Below are 22,560 nucleotides of genomic sequence, written 5' to 3'. Positions count from 1 at the left end.
GAGGGCTAACATGTAGAGACAAACAACCATTCACTCACATTTACACCTACGGGCAATTTAGAGTCATCAATCAACCTATCCCCATCCTGCATGTCTTTGGAATGTGGGAGGAAGCCGGAGAACCTGGAGAGAACCCAACATGCAAACTCCACACAGAAGGAACCCAAACCCGACCCGGGAATCGAACCCGGGAAACTCTTGCTGTGAGGCGACAGTGCTACCCACTACACCACCGTGCAGTGGTCAGTTGATTTTGTCATTGTTAGTACAAAATGCATTTAGAGCAAAGACAGACATAGTTTTCAAGTGTTTCAACGTCACTTCATACATAATTTAATTGAAATCCCCGTAGATCAAACCCAAAATAAGTGCTATACACAGTCATAAAAAAGTGCTTAGTGCAATAAATAGTCATGCGTAATATGAGGTAGGGCTTGTTATGTGTGGGGGAGGGGGGTAATGCAATAATGCAAGGTCCAGTTCACCATTATTGTGGCCTTGAGAAATGAAATAATGTAAGCACTTCTCAAATCTCCGGAAGATAAACCTTCGATGAGCTTTCGCTGGTTATTGAAGACACATCCTTGTAGAGAACATGACATTGGCGTACAGAAATAGCCCCCCTTTGGCTCCGGCATTGGCCGTTGTCCTTTGCCGAGCTTATGCAACAGCTCCTGCTACGGATCGAGGGTGGTGGGGGTGGTAGGGGGGGGGAACTTTAGCCACCATTCCTCACAATAAAACAGAAATGAAAGCAAGCGACTGTGCCCTCGTAAGTCATCCTGTGGTGGAGGGAGAAAAAAGTGACCCCTTCTTGTTTGAGATTGAGGCGCTAAATCAGCCCGCAGACACCTCCTGGTCCTCTCATCTGAAAGGTGCCTCCTGGAGAACCATCATTCATGCTGGAGAGCAAGAGCAGCGCTTTGATATTCCAGGCAGCTCTTACCCGGCCGTGCGGCTCAGCGTGCCCTCATGTGTGTGGTTTTTTTGTTATGCGTGCGTTTGATGTCGATAGACGGTATTGAAAGATAAATAAAGAGAATTGCATATGTGCGCCGCTGCAGTACAAGGTGCAACATTTCTCCTCCGACGTGTTGCCCTCGTCCTCGCCGACTGGCGTGACTTTCTGCCGGAGCGCCCAAGGTCGCCGTCCGAGGGGCTCCGTTGTTTTCAGTGAGGCTCAGACCAGCTGGCCGACCGTTCTGTAAAATCACACGGACACAACAAAGTGCGCCGCGGTGAAACCCGGCGTGAACAACACTCCGCCCGAGGTCGCACCGCGGACGCTCTTCACATTTTAACAACCACTCTGTTTTGGATGCAAGCCTGCGTTTTTTATTCCTATTGTTTTGAATCTGTTTTTTTTCTTTCTTTAGCACATTATAATTCATGGGCCTTAGTGGACGTATGCACCAGCTCGGAGGACTGAGCTCAATGGATGTCCGATTTGATAAATGAAGCTGTGAATTTTGTATTTCAAACGCAAGGTTTGAGTTAATGTTGTTTTCTTTTTGCAGACTCTGGAACTTGAGCCAGCGTGACGTCTCCTCCTAATTCTCATCCTCCCAGCAAAGGTAAGGTGTTAAGCTCTCACCCGCCACACCCCTCTCCTCCTCCACGCGCTATGACGATCTGTCTGCAGCAGAAGAAAACTGTGAACTTCTAATTACCCAGGAGGGTTTGATAGCTCACATCCTCCATCACCTCGTGTGTATCGCCTTGTTTATTCAACAAGCTTTGGATGGAAAAAGCACTTTTGCACACGCTCAAGTGTTTCTTTACTTTCAGCCCACATTGTTGCACCTGAGAAGAGTTAATGAAAACAGATGCAGGATGGATATTCTTGTCTAGTTTACAGTTTACACTTTCAGAAAAAGCTAAGAGACCGCTCTTGACCTCATGAATTAACACTGCTTTTCCTAATTTGTGTTCATGGGTAAAATTTCTGACATAACACTCCAGATATGACAGATATTTATCTTCAAAACACAAGATGATAAAGATCTAAAACTCCTCACCCTGTGTGCCTGGCTATGTTTTAAAATGGTAAAAATATTGTAATTTAAAACCCATTTCCTGCCATTCTACACGCCTACACTTTTCAGTCAACAAACAGCCATCTGCACTAGCCTTGATGAGTTGGACTGAGGGTGCTATGGAAACCAAATATGGATCAAGAATGTAATATTTGCCATAACAAGTAGTCGTTTCACGCTGCAACCTTATCAGTTATGCTTTTGTTGAGAAAATGAAGGATTTCATAGCGGCGAAATGTTGGTTAATTGCAGGATTTTTTCCCCTCCGCGTTTTAAATTGTATTTATTTGTAAACAGAACAGATAGCAGCAGACCCTCATTGATGTGACGCTGAATCCCTCTCGCTGAAAGTGTCGGAGCTGTTGCTCGGAGCCACCCTGTTGCGTGCTACCTGCTCTTCAAAGCAAAGCGAAGCTTAAAGGGGGACTCACTAAAATTAGCCGCGCAACAGATAACCTGTGCCTTGAGATCAAAGCGGGCCTGAACTGTCGGGGCTGCTGGACGGCGCCTGTGGTCGCAGAGCCACTAGGAAGGAGGAATGTGGAGCCGGAGAGCCACAGAGGTGGCCAGAGACCGAGAGGGGCCGCAATGCTATTCATGCGAGGGGGGGATAAGTGTTCAAGAGGCCCCCGTATGGAGGTGTAAAGTTCCACGGCGGGTAGATTATTCACAGGGGGGTTTGGATCGAAGGGGGTCAAGGTTTCTACGTGTAGCACATCACGATCTCGGCCCCCACAGTGCATCTCTGTTACTTAGGAATGAGAGCGTCCCGCCACGCTGGACCGCCAGCAGGGTGTTTGATCGCTATATCTTTGTGTGAAGCCTGTGAGGTGAGTGTCCAGCGGGATTAAAAGAAAAAAAAACACATAGCATGTGGAAACCAGAGTGGCAAGCAGTGTTTGCTATGCTTTACATCCACATATAAGTTTTAGATATGTGTCTGCCCTTCAACTGGTATATCATTCAGTTAGCCTTGGGTAACGGCCCCGTCGGGCCTCTACTAGTGGCCTTGCAGCACACTACAGGGAGGTGTTAGAATGTGTGTGTGTGTGTGTGTGTGTGTGTGTGTGTGTGTGTGGTGCTATTGATATCCATCCCGTTGTGCTCTCTGAAAGATACTGACTGATGCGATCCCTCCAGTCAACCATTTACATATTTATTTCCCCGGCCAAACAGAACCACATGCACCGGTGGCCACCGGAGACCTCGTATGCCCGTCTTTAATTGGCTATTGATTGACTCCGCCGCGACAGAGAGAGACGGTAAATCACCGCCTGCTTGAAGAGACGGAGGTGGCAGACAAGTCGTGTGTGTGTGTGTGTGTGTCGGTGTAGTGTCAAATCTGCGGTTGCATTATTTCTACGTCCCTCATTTTTATTTATACGGTGAAAATCAGTGACGCAACACACAACGGGACAATGGCAATAACGGGCGCCCCGGTTGGAGGCGCCGTATTTGCATAGGTCGATGCACACTGGTTGCATTCAGGGGAAGGTGGCGTATCTGGAACGGATGAGCAATACAGTTTTGGGTCTCAGTTCATGTAAATTGGTTCACGACGGCCCACATTATTGAATTTAAACCATGTCACATTATGCATTCATGTATGTTTGCATGTAGGGCTGCGTGAATGGGCTGCCTCATAACAATGCAATTTGTGGATTTGCTCTCCTCAATGAATATAAATAGGAGGGGGGGGGGGATAAATATGAACAACACTCGCTTATGGTTTCAGCTGACACTTTCACACCATTTGCCTGTCATTGCAGTTTCCCTAATAAAGCACACAAGGATGATGTTTTGCGAGGCAGAGCCTTCTAATGTCTCCAGTCAGAAGGGTAATTACGCTGTGGCGGATGCCGGCTGCTCATCAGAGCTTCGATGCAAAAGGACCTTTTTATTCAGTCTCGCTATTAAATGTTATTCTCTATAAATGAAGAAACATTAATTTGTACTAGTTCCTCTACAAACACAGAATAAACCCTTCCCTAAACCCTTTGACTTACCCGGTACATTCTCAGTTGGTGGAACCTCATCAAAACCACAATTAGCCTCACAGCACAATAAGCTGTCACTCACAAATGACCACACACACATTCTCTCACAAAGGTTAAACGGCCACACACACACACACACACACACACACACACACACACACACACACACACACACACACACACACACGACCCCTTGATTACTTCTTCAACCTGTTGCTTTGTTCGCTCCGTCAGCCAGTCCGTCCGTCCAAGCGGCTTTAAATGAACCGTCCCGGATGACGGAGACGAGGCGCTGCTCGAGGCCGGGGAACTATCCCAGGAATGTCCCCTCCTGCCGTGTTGCACACATCCAGGTCCTGTTCCAGTAAATTCTCAGTTCTGAGCCGAGCTTTGATGCTAGTCTGCGCATGTGAGCGCCTCGTGTGTGTGTGCGTGTGTGTGTGTGTACCCGCGTGCTCAGTGCGTGCAAGCACGCATACCCGTGTGAACGCTGACAGGCGGCCAGCTCGGGTATTGATCTGTAGCCATTCCGACTGGAGCCCAAAGGGCAGGCCCGGTATCGTCTGTCAGTCTACCGGGAACTATACGGCCGCACTGGTCTTAGATCAAATCCCACTCAGAGATGTGAAGAGGAGGGGGGGGATAGAAAAAGATGCTGAAAGCATGAAATAAGAGTTGGGAGATCTAGTGTGTGTGTGTGTGTGTGTGTGTGTGTGTGTGTGTGTGTGTGTGTGTGTGTGTGTGTGTGTGTGTGTGAGAACGTAAGTGTGGCCGTGCGCTGCATCTTAAGTGGTGAAGCTGCCCTCCGCTCACTCTCCTCCACTCCATCTTTGTTGATTGAGAAAAACAGATACTCCTCCAGGACGCGTGGGTGAAGACAACACCGCGGTGACCTTTTCACCTCCGCGACCACCCACATGCTTTAACCTCCCCCCCCCCACCCATCTCTGTGTGTCTCTCTCTCTCCCAGCGGCTCTCCACACCTCAGTAACACAATTACACGCCACTCAGACAGCATACGAGACCGAAACACATCGACCGAGTCACACACACACTAACACACACACACACACACCCCTGCATACACATGCTGTAGTTCCAGGGGGAAATAATAAATCCTAATCGTGCGTGGAACGTACGCAGCTCTGCTCGTAATGACTGTAAAACGACTTCAAAGGTTAGAGGATCTCCTGTGAAAGATAAGGATGTGAAGTTGGCTGATTGCGATATTTTTTTTTTTTCTCCCTCTTTCTGCAAGATTTTAAGTCACTGCTATTTGGATCTTCGCCTAAATTGTGTTTCTTCACGGTGCCTCTTCGTTATAGTCTTCATTCGCTCGTATATATAAAATCTATCCAACGTAATCAGAAGTGAGATTGAGGTTTGATTTTTTTTTTTTTAACTTGTCTGAGAGGCAACAAGCCCCGTGTTGTTCCGTGAGATAGACACAGCTGATGGTATTGATGAAATCCAAGGTCGCCACAACTATCCTTGCGTGACTCCGCTCCGCCGTGCTCCTCGGCGCTGATTATTCCATTAGCCTAAATCTCCCAAATCTGTTCCCTCCACACATTTAACACGATGATGGGTCTCCGCGTGGCTTCGGTTCAGACGTTTCAGAGTGTGGGAGGCCGGCAAAGCAGGAGTGTCGATAATCGATAGACGGCGGGCCTATTTGTGTGTGTTTGTCTGTTGCCATTTTAACCCTGATAATAGACGAGTGACCTGCGTTTGCACTGAAACATGTGCTCGACCTGAAAATCTCCAGCTATCGAATTATCCAAAGTCATGTCACTTCAGTGAGCTGTCCTGAAACGACCTCACGGGAAATCACTTTTAGTTCACTCCAAAAAAAAGAAGAAGAAGAAGAAAACGTGATATTTTTATATTTTTTAAGACGAAGAAATCTTTCAGGGCATTTGATTGGTTGCCATGACGCACCCAGATTGCTATCTCCTGTTTGTGTATAATATCATTAGCTAAAGTCCTTTTCCACACCTGAATTATCCTTCTTGTTGCCTAGCAGCCTGGCCGTGAGCTCCGAAGTGGTGTGTGCAAGGTGGGACTTTTTATTTTTTATTATTAATAATGGACATAAGATGAAAACTCAATTAGGTTGAAGTCCGCTTGAGTTAGAGTTTGGAGAGTTGTTGTTTCTTATGAGTTTTCCATTCCTCATGTAAATGATTTATGGCGTACACTATAACTCAATCAATTCATACTGTATATGCCCCCCAATAACAATAACACGTATCCTGCTTGCAGGTTGTATTTTATGTTTATATTTCCCTAAGTGCAGGCAGTTTTTCATTCATGCTCCCCACTTTTTTTAGCGAATCATCTAATTAGCTGAAGTAATAATGGAAAATATTCAAAATCCTATTGTGTGTGTCTGCTATTAACACAGTCTGTGGTTTCGTGAAGCAAACACTGATAACAAAAGGTCCCTTTTGTACATCACATTTACGACATCTCCTGCAGGTAGGCATCCGCTATCAACGGGGAACCGAGATGACGCAGACGGCGGCGCTAACCTTGTTTGTCGTCACAGAAAATGCATGAAGAACACAATGTAACGTACGACGCGACTTTTAAAGGAGCAGCGTCGATTATGGTTGGACGTGTTTTTATCCCCTCGGCTTCACTTTGAAAGCGCTCTTTTTTTTAAAACATCATTTACTTTAATGATATGTTTTTTGTTGTTCAGAAAAAGATCTGCGTGGGCGGGAACGGAGAACGCCGTTTTCAATCGCAGCCGCTTTGCTCTTTCAGAGGCAATCAGGAGAGTCTCAATGCGGAACAAAGCACGTTGGTCTGTCAGGATTGAGAAAATGACAGTAAAGGTACTTGATGAAAGAGCAAGGGGATTCTTATTGAAAAGAAATGCTTCACCCCATTTTTAATATTTATTTAACTTCTGTGTGAAAAGAAACTCAAGACTGAATCTATGCAGTGATTTCAGAGACGGGGGACTGTTGTACGTCAGAGATCTTCAACCTGGGGTCCGGGACCCCTAGAGGGTCCGCAGAGTTACTGCAGGGGGAAATTAAATGATTTGATCCCAAACTTTTTATGGGGAAATATTCTGTTGAGAAATTAAAAATTCCAAAATAGAATTAAAATATGAATCTGTCAACAATGATTATTTTAATGGCTTGGCATTGTATACATACATAATTACACGGAACTATAGTCACTACACATTATTAATGGCCCGGGTTATTAAGGAGCACAATTTGATACAATATATAATAGGGGGTCCCTCCACCGGGTCTCTAGCCTTGTATTTAATATCAACCATCAGCATCGTCAAGAAAATGAAAAACAACCTCAGATCCTCCAAATGAAACATCTCACTCTTCCTCCCCCCGTGTCGTTGACTCGTGTCGTTGACTCGTGTCTTTGACTTGTGTCTTTGACTCGTGTCGTTGACTCATGTCATTGACCTCCGACCCCCTGAAACTCCATCTTGAACTGCAACGTGGAAGTAAGTGCGTCGCAGTTGTTTGTGCCGGCATGCGGTCTGTGTGTCTGCTGTGATCCTGCGTGGCGTCTAAACAAATCTCTTTGTCGCCATGGCGAGGCGGCAGGGCAGCCGCCGCTGAGTCGCCATGTGTGTGTGTTTGCAGCAGAGTGGTGTTTAATGTACAGGCCTGGAAGGGTGAGTAAGGATTAATGTGAGATTCCCATGGTATTTTTTTTTTCTGGGAACGTGCCCTTCATCAAGCCCCGATGGCGTACGTGCGTCTCTACGCCTCCTGGTGTATATATCTGAACATGTGACAATCCCAAACATCTTTCATCCGTTCAGCTTAACTCACGCTTCCCTCTAAAGTTCAGCCTCTGCTATCGGATTCATGCTTGTGTGGCCGCCGGCCCGCCTGCATCAAAAGCTTTGCTGCGTGTCTCCTCCTCCCCGTCGCCGCGCTCACCTCCGAGCTAAATCCTCTGGCAATCGATATTCATATCTGTGTTGTCGCCGCCACGAGCTCACTCCGTATCGACGTCGGACATCTAAATGCAATATTCTGTGGCGGATAATGGGCCGACGTAATCTGTTTGATCTCTTTCTTGAAAACGCCGTCCTGGAGAGTGTGGTGACAGTGTTGTGATTCGGAATAAATTCTTTTAGACAAAGGATCATGGTGGTGGTGTGGGTCTGCGGCTTTAATCTCTCGTTGGGTTTGTGGTGTGTGTGTGTGTGTGTGTGTGTGTGTGTGTGTGTGTGTGTGTGTGTGTGTGTGTGTGTTGGGGTTCACGTTGGAAGGGGGGGGGGGCTGGTAGATTTGAAGCGATCATAGTCTGAATCCCAGAGGTCTGCGTACCGAACATGTAGACGGACAGATGGGTTGTTTTTAGTCATGCTGTTGGATATTGCCACTAATACCGCGGATCAAAGCAGATCAGTGGCAACCTTTCACCTCCCAGAAGCAAAGTCTACGACAAAAGCAAACTGACCTGGTTGCTGTACGTGTTAGGTCACTAGAGCTTTTTTCTACAGATCTACAATCTAATGGGAAAGTGACACCTCCTGATATTTCCCTTTTTCCCCTGTTTTTGTGGCCATGGTGATGAGGGGTTGTGGTACTTACTGTCTGTACAGTTCTGTGCTCTGGCTGTTTGGAGTGAATCAACATGGACTGTGCAAATGTTCCAGGCGGTCAAATTTGCTCAAATGAATGATGTTCTGCGAGGGTTTAGGGCGACGTGACATTTGGTTCAGGTTATGGGAAAAGGTTCTGGTTATGAATGTGAATATCAATTGCAAGTCAGTGACAAGACTTCAACTCTGGTCTCCTGAGTCACTCACCATCCCTCCGCCCTCCACGCTCTTTATTTTTGGCCACAGAAAGGCACAGCGTCGGTCCTGAACGTTTGCATTGGGTGTTAATTCTGATTCGTGTCATCATCCGATAATGATGCAGGGCTTCACTACATGATTCACATGATTATCCCCATCAAAATATGCTTCAAATGGCATTAAACATTCCTTACATTGAAGAAAGAAGTATTTTCATTTTTAATGCGCATACTTTTTAGTATTTTTCACTTCTCTATCATAATAAAGTCAATCTTTTCATTTCAGTGATGAACTTCATGATAATCCCGATGATGGAAATTCACTAAATTCAACTTATTGTGAGTTTTTTTATCCCGATAATCAATAAAATCCTATATCGCCATCCCTACAACACACTCACACAAAATGATATGGTAGGTCCACCAGTGAGAGACCCAAGCCCCACCCATAGGTGGCCCTTTCAGCACCTCTTGGGATTTACAGTCTGTCTATGAATAGGGATTTTGGGGGGGCAGAGTTGGCTGGTGTCCCCGATCGCTGCACATTACCTGCTGCAGTACGTGCACATGCTTGCAGCACATGTGTATCCATGTTATTTCTGTGTGGAGGGAGCAGCTGCCCCGATCGGGGCGGGGGAGTCAGGCTGATGGGGGATAAGGTGCCGTGGCTTTGCTTGTCCCTTGGAAGTCTCCCTTTGTCTGCAGATCATCTGGCCTTAAGAGGATTACTGCATGTTATGATGTTTAAATGGAAGCGCGGTGATCTCCGGCTGACGACGAGCCTCGCGGGGCCGTAAGCAGCTGTGCATGTACCAGACACGTGCATCAGAAGGAGCGTCACTTTACCTTTTTGATTTATGACATTGTGTAAACAGATTTCTGTGCAGCGTCAGTCATGTGAGCATTCTTTGTGCATGCACGCCTCCCAAAATACTGTTTAGTTATTAAGATTTACGACGCGCCGCCCGCCGCTGTATCTTTTCTGCAGCGCAAACACGTCGAGCATCCTCCGTCGTCTCCATGGCGATCAAGGCATCGTGCATATTTACTGACTGAGTCGAGAGAGAGCAAGGGCTGAGATGAAAGGTGGAAGATAACAGTGGGATGAGAGGTGAAAGGGAGGCAGGAGTGGGACAATCAAGTGTCAAGACTTTATTTATTATTTTTCAGTTTGGATCGTGAGCTGACACGTTCATTGGAATTTCAAAGCTGGCCTTGAGAAATGTTTTGTTTATTCCTTTCTTTCATTCCTCTCTGACCTTTTTCAGATCACGTATTTCTGTCTTATTATTTTCTTCATATCTGCATATATATATATATATATATATATATATATATATTTATCCCTTTATCCCCTTTGCCCTTTCAAAAAGAAGCGTGGATGTTTGGCTTGAGGCTTTGCTGAAGAATGAATAAAAAAAACTAAACTTAAAAAAAAAACATGGTCTTTCTATAAATAATGGTTTGGATTCTCCTTTGCAACCTTCGAGGCTGAGCAACCCGGGGTTTATATACGGCAACCCCTCTAACGTGTCTTCAGAATTTATCTGGTCACGCACCCAACAGTATTCATCACAATGTAAAACGCAATACATCACAATCCAGCCGCGGGGTCGCCGTAAATCACCACAACAATGCCCTTGACGTCTGCATTAGGCCCATAAACCACGTTTATATATATATATATATATATATATATATATATATATATATCCAGGCCTCGTGGAAGGTGCTAGATCCTTGTTGACCACGCCATCCTGCATGTGTGTGTGTGTGAGTTGTAAAGCTGTTGGCACTTGTGCAGGAGGGGGTTCTGGGTAATGTGACAGCAGGCGGAGACTGCCTGACTACGTCTGTCCCTGGCCTGGCTGAACAGTGATTAATGGCCCCTACCTGCTCCAGCCTCGGTGTGGTCTCCGCTCTGCTTTCGGCCAGACACCTCCATGAGTCACCTCTCTGTCTGTTACAGCGTTTCCACGCGAACACGCGGCGGCGGCGGCCACACCTGTGCGTGCAAAACCCATTTCGGGTGCAGACGTATAGACGGATAGATTCAGCAGAGTTTGCGTTATTAGCATTTAAGAGCGAGCGGTGAGTGCGTTTGACGTTTAGATGGGCTTAGCAGCTCGGAGAGGTGCGGGCGGCGTGGCCGGCTCTGATGTGTCCAGCTGGTTCCCACATGCACCGAGTCTGCTGCACATCCGTTAGAAGCTTTGTTCTCGTCTCCTCCGGTCCCCCGTACCGTCGAGATGTCCTGACTGAAAGTGGTGTTTTAACACAGCGAGTCCTTCACCTCCCAAGGAGAATGGAGGCAAGTTTTATTCCTCTTTGTGCCGTTCATAAAGCAATGAGCTGGAGTTCTTTACAACACGATGATTATTCTCTGCCTCTTGAGTCATTTTCTGCACTAGACGGGAGTTTGCTCGCTCTCCGGGGATTACGGAGCAACCTCCACTCCTGTGGCGGCGGTTAGCACGCTGATCGGCCCACAGAGGGACGAGCAGCTGGAAACCTGCAACAAGCTTCGTAGCTGGATTTAATACAAACCTATCGGAGAGAAAGTGTTCCATAAAATCACTTTGTGTCAAGGATTTTCTGTTCAGGATAAAGAGAGTAGGTTAACTCATCTGCCTGTCAAACTTAATTGTTTATATTTGGTCTGTTATTGCTCATCTGAGCTAAAAATGTATGTATAAATATTCAATTTATATCAATATATATCAATGTACATATATATGTGTGTCTCTTTAATAATCTCTCACAAAGAACTTGACATTGAAGTAAAAGTTAGGATAATAAAAATAAGAAAAACCATTTAAGTTTTTCTAAAAATATATTATTATTATTATTGTATCTATTTTTATTCATTTTTAAAAATAATTTGATTACATAATGAAAAAAAATTGTTATATTGCTGTTTAAATCATATTACTGTGTGGCTCCAAGTCCAATATTCCTTTGACTATAACCACCAGGCACGTTGGGGGTTACAGATGTGTGGATGAAATGCTCTAAACTGATCGGGCCTGTGTTGTATAAATGGAGAATGCTGCTAATAGCTTTTCATTAGCGCGGCTCTCATCGCCTGTAGACTTGGTGATTGTCTGCTAGACCCCCATTAGACATGTAAGAGCCGGTAATGTGGATACTAGTGAACAGGGCTGCACAGATAATTCCAAGTTTGATATGATGCTGCTGATTACTCTGATGTTTTTGGATGACTTTCATCCCCTTTGTGTTCAGAATCACAACACATTTAATTGAAAACAACCAGTGGTGGTGTCTATAATGTGAATCCTGGATATGACTTATGCTCATTATGCAATTTTCTGTAGAGGTCCCAGAAATATATAATAATACATACGTTGTTCTTGAACTGTGCTGAAGTAGCAGATCACATGACGTGGTGGAATAAGTGAGTACTTTAAGTGAAAGGCTTTAAGTGAATGAGTAATCATGCTCTGGATTACTCACCCAAAATGTTATTCAGTCCTGTTTCAGTAGTTTGGTAATATGTGTAATTAACATGATAATGTGGATTATGTGGTTATGGTATTAATGCTGGCTAGGCAGAATAAAGCTCTCTCTGTCGTGACAGTTAGTAGAACTACTTAGCTTTTCCTTGTACTCTGGTGACATGAAGGCAGCACGTTTATCTAACTGGATGATGTTTAACTAAAGTACAGGTAGACACTGTGATGGGCAACATGAAGTGATGGAGATTGTTCAAAACTAAAATAATTAACCTACCAAGTCCCAGATAACCATCCTCAGTCCTCTCTGAGGAAAGCTTCCACAGGGCTGAATGTGATTGGCCGTGACTGTCGCAGCCTCTAATGCACCCACCGATAATAACGCGTAGGTTCTGACGCACTTTGTGCCCAAGGGTTCCACAAGGGGCACCGAGGAAGCCTGCTCACCAAATTACAAAAAGTGTGTTAATAAGGCCGGGCCTCGAGGTCCGGAGCTGCTGATTCTGTGGGGAGACGGAGCGAACATCTGCACGCCGTGTCATTAATGCCACGTTGAATAAAACGCCACACAGTAAGAGGAAGGCTGATCAGGTTCAGGGATGCCAGCTGTTTATTTTAAACAACAGTGTGTGTGTGTGTGTGTGTGTGTGTGTGTGTGTGTGTGTGTGTGTGTGTGTGTGTGTGTGTGTGTGTGTGTGTGTGTGTGTGTGTGTGTGTGTGTGTGTACGCAGTGGAAAATGTGAGGGTTGCGTCGGCAGCCCTGGAAGGCGTTGCACAGCAACAACAACCACGTACGTATTGATCAGCTGATCAGACGCAAAGACGCAGTTCATGTTAAGAAATCCATCCAACAGCTGTCGAGGCATTATCATCCTCTGGAGACCATGAATACCTCTCTCTGCACATTTTCAGATGTGATTTTCACAATCTATCCAACATTTGTTTAAACGAATCGCTTTGGGCCAAAGTGCTCGGCGTCCTGTGGGGAGCCAATAGCAGCGAGGGGGCGTGGCTTAGGCGTGTGTAAGGCGACCGATAGCATCAGTTATGTCTTCATTGACAGAAGAGCAGAGACACTGAAGACTTGTTGCTCTTCTCCCAACTGTTTATGGGAAGTTTATTGATTGACAGGTGGTTCATCCAATCACCTTCTCAGATGGGTTAGGGTCACGTTATTTTTTATCGTATCATAGTTTTTAATATAAATCCGACCCACAACTCCTCGAGGGAAGCCGGCGACCACTTTGTGAATTTGGTTCGAACCTTACAGAAAATCCTAAATTCTGTTACTCAAGAACAAATCCATGCATGGGTGGTTCTCCATGAGGTCCATGTGCACCAAACCTGTTGTTGTTCAGCCTCCACACAGTGTTTTTTTCTCCGTCTTGGCCACCTACCAGCACCACACGAACACTGAACTCGCCATCACCTGCTCTCCTCCCGGTGCTCCCAGCAGGCCCCGCCGCCCGCCTCTTCAGCAGCCAGCCAATCAGGCGTCGCTCCGCAGCGTAGCTCAGACAACGCTCCCGTCATTGTCTGGCTCGGGGGCAGAAAGCCAAGCTCCTGTTTTGTTGCAGAATCAGACATCCCGTATTCAGGGCAGGGCCGCTTCATTAGGTTAATGCTTTTACCAGGTTAGAGATTTCATTAGCTAAATGTTGCCTTTCATCTCTAAGCAGATCAGCGGAATCACATCAGTCTGTATCAGCGTTTTCACACAGAGGGGATCACCGGCTCTGCAGAACATTTTGAAGTTAAATTCTCGTCCCGTGAGATTTTGTCCAACTCTCTCCATCTGACAGGCTCCCCCTTCGTTTTCCCCCGTTTCCCTCTTCTCATTCAAACACAGTCGTTGCTTTCTCCCATAGGTGGTTGCGCATGCCAAATGTGTCAAAAAATGCCTTTTTTCGTCTGCCTCTGTTTGCTTTGCATTCTGTACGCTCCCACATCTGTGTGTGTTTCCCCTTTTTCTCTGTTTTCTCATTCATGCTTACCCAATGCCTCAGTCGAGGCGAGGGAGGAATCCACAATTTGCCCCGAGCATTTCTCAGAGGACTTACTCCAAGGAGAAAACTCAATCTTCTAAAAATGCTTTATTCTTAAAAGGTGGCTCAGGACTGAGGTGAATGTAGCTTGTGGGAAAAAAAAAAAAAAAGGCGAGAATTGAATTCAGCAAATGGAAATGACTTTTACACTGAATGGGCCACGGCGGAGAATCGTTTTCCTGCATGACTCCGGAGTTTGGACGGCGGCGTGAGTGCAGGGTGGCTGCTGATAGGCGGACATTGTACTGCAAAGATGAAAGAGTTTGCTCGATACCGTCGCTGAAAAAAAAAGAAAAAAAAAATGTCTGACCGTATGAAAAGCAGTGGCAGCAGCTGAAGCTCATTTGAGCGCTTCTTTATCTCCCTAATGGCGATGCCCGCGGGTATTCTGGAACCTATGACCTCACTTCCTTTCCGCCTCCCTGCTTCAGAGATACGGAGGTGAAGCGAATCGTCTCGATGGATAATTTTCTGTGACCGGCTCTTCATTTTATTTCCCAAGTAGGAGCTGAGCCTTCTATCACTGAAGTGATGCTGTGCATCTGCATGTTCTTCATGTGTGTAGGTGTATTTCTGTGTCCAGGAGGATTTAAGTGTTTCTTTCACACCAGTAGCACACTCGATGGGGCTCGGCACTGCCATTTACTCTCCTTTGATCCGTCCAGATATTAAATTGTCTTCTGTATTCCTTGCCGTTCCGGGACTGGAACTTTTTTTTTTTCCAGGCCGGTGATTATCCAGAGTAATTGATACACATGAGAGAGTGGACTCTAAAGTTTCCGAAGTGGATGTGGTACGGTTACATAAACGCCCGAGTAAACTACATAAAAAGGGAGGAAGCATTGCATTCTATTTGCATAGTAATTCATCTGGCCCTCTTATGTGTTCATAAACCTCACATGAGTGCATCTGCAAAGGCAGAGAGCGATAAATAAGTAATATGAGCTAAGCCCGCTTTCCCTCTGGAGCCGGTGTGTTTCTTGTTAGTGGTCAGGCTCTCCAAGTTACCTTTACAAGCACACCTCCAATGATCATTAGATTGATGCTCACATGCGTTTTAATTCCTTTTACTGGATTTGGAGCTGAAAATACAAATAAATAAATACAAATCGATTCTGCAGCTTTGCATATCTGATACATTTCCATCCAGTGCAGTCAGAAAGGCTCCACTCCACCACATTGGATTTACAATGAAACTATAACAACGGAGTTATATGGTGTTTGAGGTTGTTAACATCCCCCTTTTATGTCGTATATATATATCTTCATGGCAATGCAGCACAACACCTACTGGAAACAAGCAGATTAAGCAACCGAGGCGACATTTTATAGCCTATAAGTGAAATGTTCCTGTGTTAGTCATCTGACCTGAAGCCAGCAGGAGGCTGGAGGATGTAAGCCCCAGAAGAAAGCAAGAGGTGAAGGTAGGATTCAGTATGAGCTGGGCTGAGCGTCATCATGGTAAATATCAAGTGTCTGTATGGCTGATATCATGCGCTCGTCATTGATTGAAAGGGATTTGCTGCATCACGATGGAATATGAGTTTATATGTCAGAGTCGATCCACCAAACTCCCTCACCCTGTTCCTGTTGTTACGACACACAAAGCACACACACACACACACATACGGGTCGATCAAGCCACCCGGCTGCAACAATAACCTGATGCACCAATGATATAGCTGTGATGTTGCAGTGCACTGTGGGTAGATTTGTCGGTGAATAAATGAGGACACACAAGTTCCTGATAATTAAATTGAAGCCACGACGTTAGCAACAACTCTGGCTGCTCCGGGTCAGGATCACTTAAGGTGGGCTGACCTTTAAGGTGGACCAGCACTATTATATTTAATTTCTAATAAAAATCATGCAAACACACCGAACAGCTCTCTTAACATAAACACATCTTTTAATGCATCTCATATTAAAACCGCATTCCTTAAAATCATCCTCATAATTTATTGTCATGATTTAAAATATATCATATATTTTGTTTTGTAATACTATGACTCCGTCACCCTAAAAAAAGAAATATGGTTTGATCTTGAGGTCGTATAAATGTAATTTATGGTGCCAAGCTTTTACTAGAGCAGCAGGAGAGCAAACCATATATATGACGGCAATAAATGTTGTTTGTGAAAAGTTAAAAGGCAACAAATGTGGATTGAAGTAGAAAACTTTGTTAGACAAAACACACATTGTGAATTTTGGACACGGTTTTCTTATTTCAATAACGTTTGGCTTCTGAACTTAACAAGACTCTGGAGTCTGAGATGTTTAGTCTGAAACAACCATCCAGCCAACACAGACATCTAATTCTACAAATATTATAACAGTGATAATATAAATGTAGCCTGATCTTTAGCTGACAGAAGTGCAGAATTAACAGATTTATTCAAAGACAAACAACCTGGCAGCATCCAAATGTCGCTTTCAGAATTGTAATGTGTTTGAATCACATTTGGAGCACTTCGGTCGAGCCTTGCTACAGTTTTGAAATAAATTACCTGTGGGTGAAAGTCCTTGCCTCACTTTCACCTTTCATTTCCTGGACATATTCCACTTTTGGATGTCCTCCCAATAATTGTGGCATGTCATATCTCTGGTTGACAAATCAGATGGTCCTTGTCCTCCTCCACCCGTTTCCTTCTTTTTCCTCTGCTCGATTTTTCTTTTTGTCACATAAACTTTAATATCAAAGTATTTCTTTTTCCTTTTACCTGAGCGGCTGTTCATATCTCAGGGGAGACAACATTCCCCGCCTGAATTATTGCAGCCCAAGCCTCTTTATTTTATCGTCATCACTCCCGTGGAAATACTTCAGAAGATTCTGCCTTCCACCTTGGGCACTATTGTCTCTATTTTTAAAAAAAACAATATTTTCAACAATGTCACAGCTTTCTGTATGAAAAACAGACTCTAAGGAAAAGTGGGCGTGGCTGTTTCCTGATTATGAACAGCGAGCGTGTCGGTTTCCAGTGATTCTGATTGACATTAACATTTCTGCACATATGGAAGTGAATGAGGCCGATTGTCTGCCCTATTGAACATCATCGTGTTGGAAATCATTTTAATAATTTAATAATAAAACGATCTATTATATCTATAACTCAATTATTTTGCTGTTCAACCAAAAGGAAACACAAGTCACAAGGCGTTTGTTAATTACATTGGCGTCATATTCTTGGTATTCCTGTCACATTCTAATGAAAATCAAGTCACTTTTTCATATTTATAATATCGACTTTACTGTGAAAGGAGACGGCACGTTCATAAGAATAAAATTGTAATGTGTAATGTTTCTGAGAGATTCATTTTCGGAGAGTCTGGCGGGTGTCATGTGACTGACAGCAGGCGGAGTGGAATGTAATGCAACCCACTGATGTGAGACTACTGCATTCTGGGAGAACAGCGATTAAAACCCAAACTTTTGACGAATCCAAATGAAGGCTGCGCGTTCACGGTGATAGACTGTCAAACTGGCATTTTGCAAGTCTGTGTATGTTCTTCTTCATCCTGTACAATAATGAATCAAGTTAAATGGACTCTGCAGGGAAGGAATTGTCATTTTCCAATATGTTGACTGTGCAGACGACGGACTATGGGACCGAAATCTGGCATTTGGTCCCATCTGAACTTAACTCTGGCTTGTTAATTAACAAACTTCATCAAACAGCATTTTATGGAAAATACAAACAACCACATGCTACAGTCACATCTTAAATCTTCATGCATTCCAAAATGTAAGCATATATTTTGGAGGTCTTCCCTTTGATTTGCCTTGTTGGAACTGCGAGGTATTTTGATAAGATACTGTTTATATAACAGGAACATGAAATATAGGTTTTCATTGCTTATTTGAATCAAAAAATGGGTCCAAAGCGATGAATACCACATCCTGAGCACCGAGGTCTGGCCCCCCTACGCTGCCAAAAGCACCAAAGTAAGTGGGAACTCCACAGAAAAACCCTGCTTCATCCCCTGTGAGTCTGGTTCTCAACACATGGCTAATGGGGGGCAAATGACCTTCCTCCCTGCTGTCGTTTCAGGAACCGGGTCAAGACCATTTTCTGGAGCGAAATGACAATGGCTGTATTAAAGGCTTTAATGTGGCCAAAGCTCACTGGGAGAGGTATTTAAATACAGACATCAGAGTGGCTTATGTTGAGTGGGGCTCCTCAGGCGATGAAGCAGAGCATAGTCTCTTCGCTTACTGTTGGACCACAAGGTAGAACTGCCTGGCAGTCTGCAAGACAACCGAGAGGACTTTGCAGTGAGGATTGTAGGAACTGTCTGGCACTCAGTAACAGTCAAACATCAGGTCCGAACAGAAGAAGAGTTTGGGAATCCCAAACTGTTCACTTCATCTATGCTCTATGAGTTACATTTGGATTATCTGATTCAAGGCCAAATGTTCGGTGCCAGATTTTGATACCCAACGTGCCAACCACAGTGCTAAACCTGCTGACTTTTCTGTTTGTTTGTGGCATTCTTCCACAAATCCTACAGTTGTGCAAGATTGCAACAACTAATATCATCCCTTAGCACAAATAATTAGCAGCCTTGCTTTTTGTTTACCTCGGCATGTTTACTGACCAAAATGTAAGAAATGCGTATGCTCTTTAGCAAATAAGACAAGCATGATACAACAGGGTAAGCGACCAATTGACTGTACAGCAGACGAAAAGGTCAAACTTGATGGTAATCCATCCAATAATTTTGAAGAAACTCAATTTACCCAAAGTCATAAAAGTCAACCTCATGGGGGATAGAATTTGGGGGATCGCCAAAATCATTAAGGCTCTTGAGACGGCATATCGGTGCCGAATTTGGTGACCGTCTTACATTTTTGTGCCTCAAATGTTCTGAGGATCACAAGAAAATACCACAACGTATCTGTTCCATAGCTTCCTTCCTGGAAAAGACATGAAGAAATATTAAGTTATCGATGAGGACAACAAATGTGTGATAAAACAGGATTTAACTGGATTAAGAACTCATCAGCCCACGGGTGGTACAGAATGTAGCTGAATAGGCGGTTAAAAGAGGAAAATCAAACAATGATACCATGTGACTCACCCAGTGTGCCTGTGTGGAGGCAGATGAGGTCACATCCATATAAACTGCTGATTAATTCTAACCATTAATTATTGCTAGATATGGTTTTTAATAACCAACGGATTTTCATTTATGTATGAAAAAGGTTTGCTGTCAGCGTGCTTTAGACAAAGAAGATTTTCTAGCTGCTTAGTTAGTGACTCGGCTGTAAATTGTTAATCGACGGCTCCGCTGTTTATTTTTTTAGGACTTTTTCTTTGGTGGTATCACACACTCAACTTTGCCTTGTTCTTAATATTCTGATATGTCCACACCCTATAAATAACACGATAGCAGTATCAAGTCTGATAATGTGCTAATGTACTCTTAAACTACTGATACCGCTGATGCTACGTGACGTTAACCTCTCATCAGCTTAGCCTAATAAGCCGCCCGGCTGCAACAATAACCTGATGCACAAACATGCTAAATCACTGATTTATCACCAGACGGTGCCTATTACATCTCCACCACGTCAATTAATTTAGCCGTGAAGTTGTCAGCTGTATATCTGCCTGATATAATCTGTCGGGGTTTCTGCCAACGTATAATGTGGAGGGAGGCCGTGTGTGTGACAGTGCATATGAAGTTAGCAGTAACGTAGCAGCTGTGAGTGTCAGTGCATTGTGGGTAGAGTTGATTTGTCTGTGAATAAATGAGGAGACACAAGCTAAGTTCTCGTGCTTGACAGCCAGCTGATAAATAAAGTGATGCGTGTTAGCGAAGTTAGCGACAAATCTGGCTGCCTAAAGGTGGGCAGACCTTTAAGGTGGACCAGATGGATGAGCTGTTCCGCCAAGTCTTGCTTAGCTTTTTTTTTTATTTCCAATATTTCTATTAATTGATAGCACAGTTTAACGTTTCATTATTAATATCCCTACTGCCAACTTTCTCTGATTGTTTCAGGAAAATGTTGAATGTTGAAATGACAGCGACAGCATCACAATGTATTTTTAATTTGTTGATGAAATGAAAATAATTTATGTTAGAACTATAATGATATTATTAAGGACTCAGTATTCTGTATCAGTACTGAAATGTTAAGACTTGTTCTTGGTCTGAAAATAATTGGTATCAGTGCATCCCTAGTTTGAGGGTTATGTGGTGTTTTTGCTTTGCACATTGCTTGTCAATAACACAGTTCAAACATTTTTATCTTGGTGGAAGATCCAAAAACAGCATATAATTACATCACCTATGCACCATTTTTCAGTGTAAACCGTTTGGTGCTACAGAAAATCCACCTGAAGGATGAGAATGGGGAGTGAGAGACAGAGATAAGATCAGGGCTTACATATAAAGGGGCTTGGACTCTACATTAAACGTTGGCTGCATCTTATTAACCTCTTTAATTAGCATCAGTGATTGATTGATTGAAACAGGAGCCAAAAGGGAATTCATCTTCTTCCTCAATTGATGAGATTGACAAGCTGTCAACCAATTACTTTGTCTGCATGACACCCCGAGGCCTTGTTTCCTTTAAGATTTCTATCTTTAAAGAAATGCTATCCACCTTGCTTTTAAGAATCCATGTTCAAACTTTTCCCCGAGGTCCATTTGGACCGCCTCCCGTTAGGACTGAGACAGGACTCAAACGGGGGGAGGATGTTGCATCTCACCTCAAAGTAACTTAAGAATAAAGTGCTCAGCCAACTGTAGTTAACCCGCCGTTTGAAAGCCTAAAGATCCAGGTAGACCTCTTCCCCGCCTCCGATCTTTCCTTCGATGGGAAGATCCAATCTCCTTCATTCCTCTTTTTATGATTTCACCTCCGATCCATACTGGTGCTGCAGGTAGTCTCATTACCTAAATTGCTGATTCAACCTCCTAATATGATAGCAATTACAGAACATGTGGACTCTGTTTGGATCGAGGCTTACCCTTGCCGATTACAGGGCTTACTTTCCATCGCGGCTCACATCGTTCAGAGTAATAGGCCCGTAGATAAGATTTGGCACTTGGACAGGATGGTTGTAAATCCATCCGTTCACCCGGCTTGGTCCCTGCGTAAAGCAGTGTGAAGGAGGGGGGGGGGGGGGGGTATGTAATAGTGATGAAAGCATATTTTGGTTACCTAAAAGCTCCATCCCAGGTTGCCTTACTTACATCTCTCAACGCTGTGATTCTGCCAGCTCGGTGATGTGGATCTGCCCCGAGATGAGCACAGAGGACAATTTCAGCAACGGCGCCACCAGGCCTTCCCGAGTCACGGATATAAAGTGTCACAATTACTCGACCTCTTATGTCACGAGCTAGCGGTCGTTTTTTATGTAAAACCATTTTTGCCACCAGGGAGGAAATATGTCCCCGTGCTTTCACCTTGTGAGAAATGTCCTGGCTCCTGCTAACCCGAACACACACACACGTGCATATTTCAGTGTGTGCACAGGCATAAATGGATGTACGCCCCCCCCCCCTCCAACTCTGTAAATGAACGTGGACTCGGCTAACCTTTCCAGCTGATAAGCTTTTGGGGAAGACGTGCCATGGCATATCCTGTCTCTTCAGCTCTCTGTCCTGTCATACCAGCCCCCCTCCCCCCCAAGACTACTCAATTGTCACCACCTCCTTCACATTGACTTTTCCCTCTTCACCCTTGAGCTGCGGCACACGTCCTAGAAAAGTTCATCTTGCGATGAGTTGAGTGTCACATCTTATGTTTTTTCCGCTCGGTTCGGAAATCACAACAGTGCTGTTTCCCACGTGTTCAAGGACTCTGGGATAATTTATTGTCATTATGCAGCACAACGAAATGCAGTTTTATGCCGTTTTATACACAAGAAAAACAAGACGGAAAAGAAATACAGTTGTGCATTCCTTGAATTTAAATCAGTAGAAACTGCAACAAAAACAATTCTCCGGGCAGATAACATGACCGGCATCATAGCATTGAGAATTCGACTTTGTGGAAGAATCCTTCCTCGACTTTGACTTGAGCAAGCATCAATGAACCATCTCCTATCGTCCTACCAGAGTCCCGTTCTCTGTCCTTCCATCCGCAATCAAGTGGGCCACAATGGATCCAGGTCTAAAGATGTGGGCACCAACAGTCCCTGACCTTCCGTTGCCAGCTGAGCCTGAAGTCTTATTTCATCTAGCTTTTTTTTTATTT

General features: G+C 44.4%; 1 protein-coding gene across 1 annotated transcript in view; it reads left to right on the top strand.

The window, feature by feature from the left end:
* Window positions 1-22,560, top strand: part of tspan9a (tetraspanin 9a) — a 149,573-nt gene that overhangs the window by 40,107 nt on the left and 86,906 nt on the right. The window contains exon 2 of the mRNA XM_084018025.1: window positions 1,518-1,574. The gene's annotated coding sequence lies outside the window, so the exon portion shown is untranslated. The remainder of the gene's footprint in view (window positions 1-1,517; window positions 1,575-22,560) is intronic.

Source organism: Eutrigla gurnardus, assembly GCF_963514095.1.
Source record: "Eutrigla gurnardus genome assembly, chromosome: 9".
NCBI classification, from domain to species: Eukaryota; Metazoa; Chordata; class Actinopteri; order Perciformes; family Triglidae; genus Eutrigla; species Eutrigla gurnardus.
Note: the sequence above shows the minus strand (reverse complement) of the source record. Positions and strands in the feature narration are given on the sequence as shown.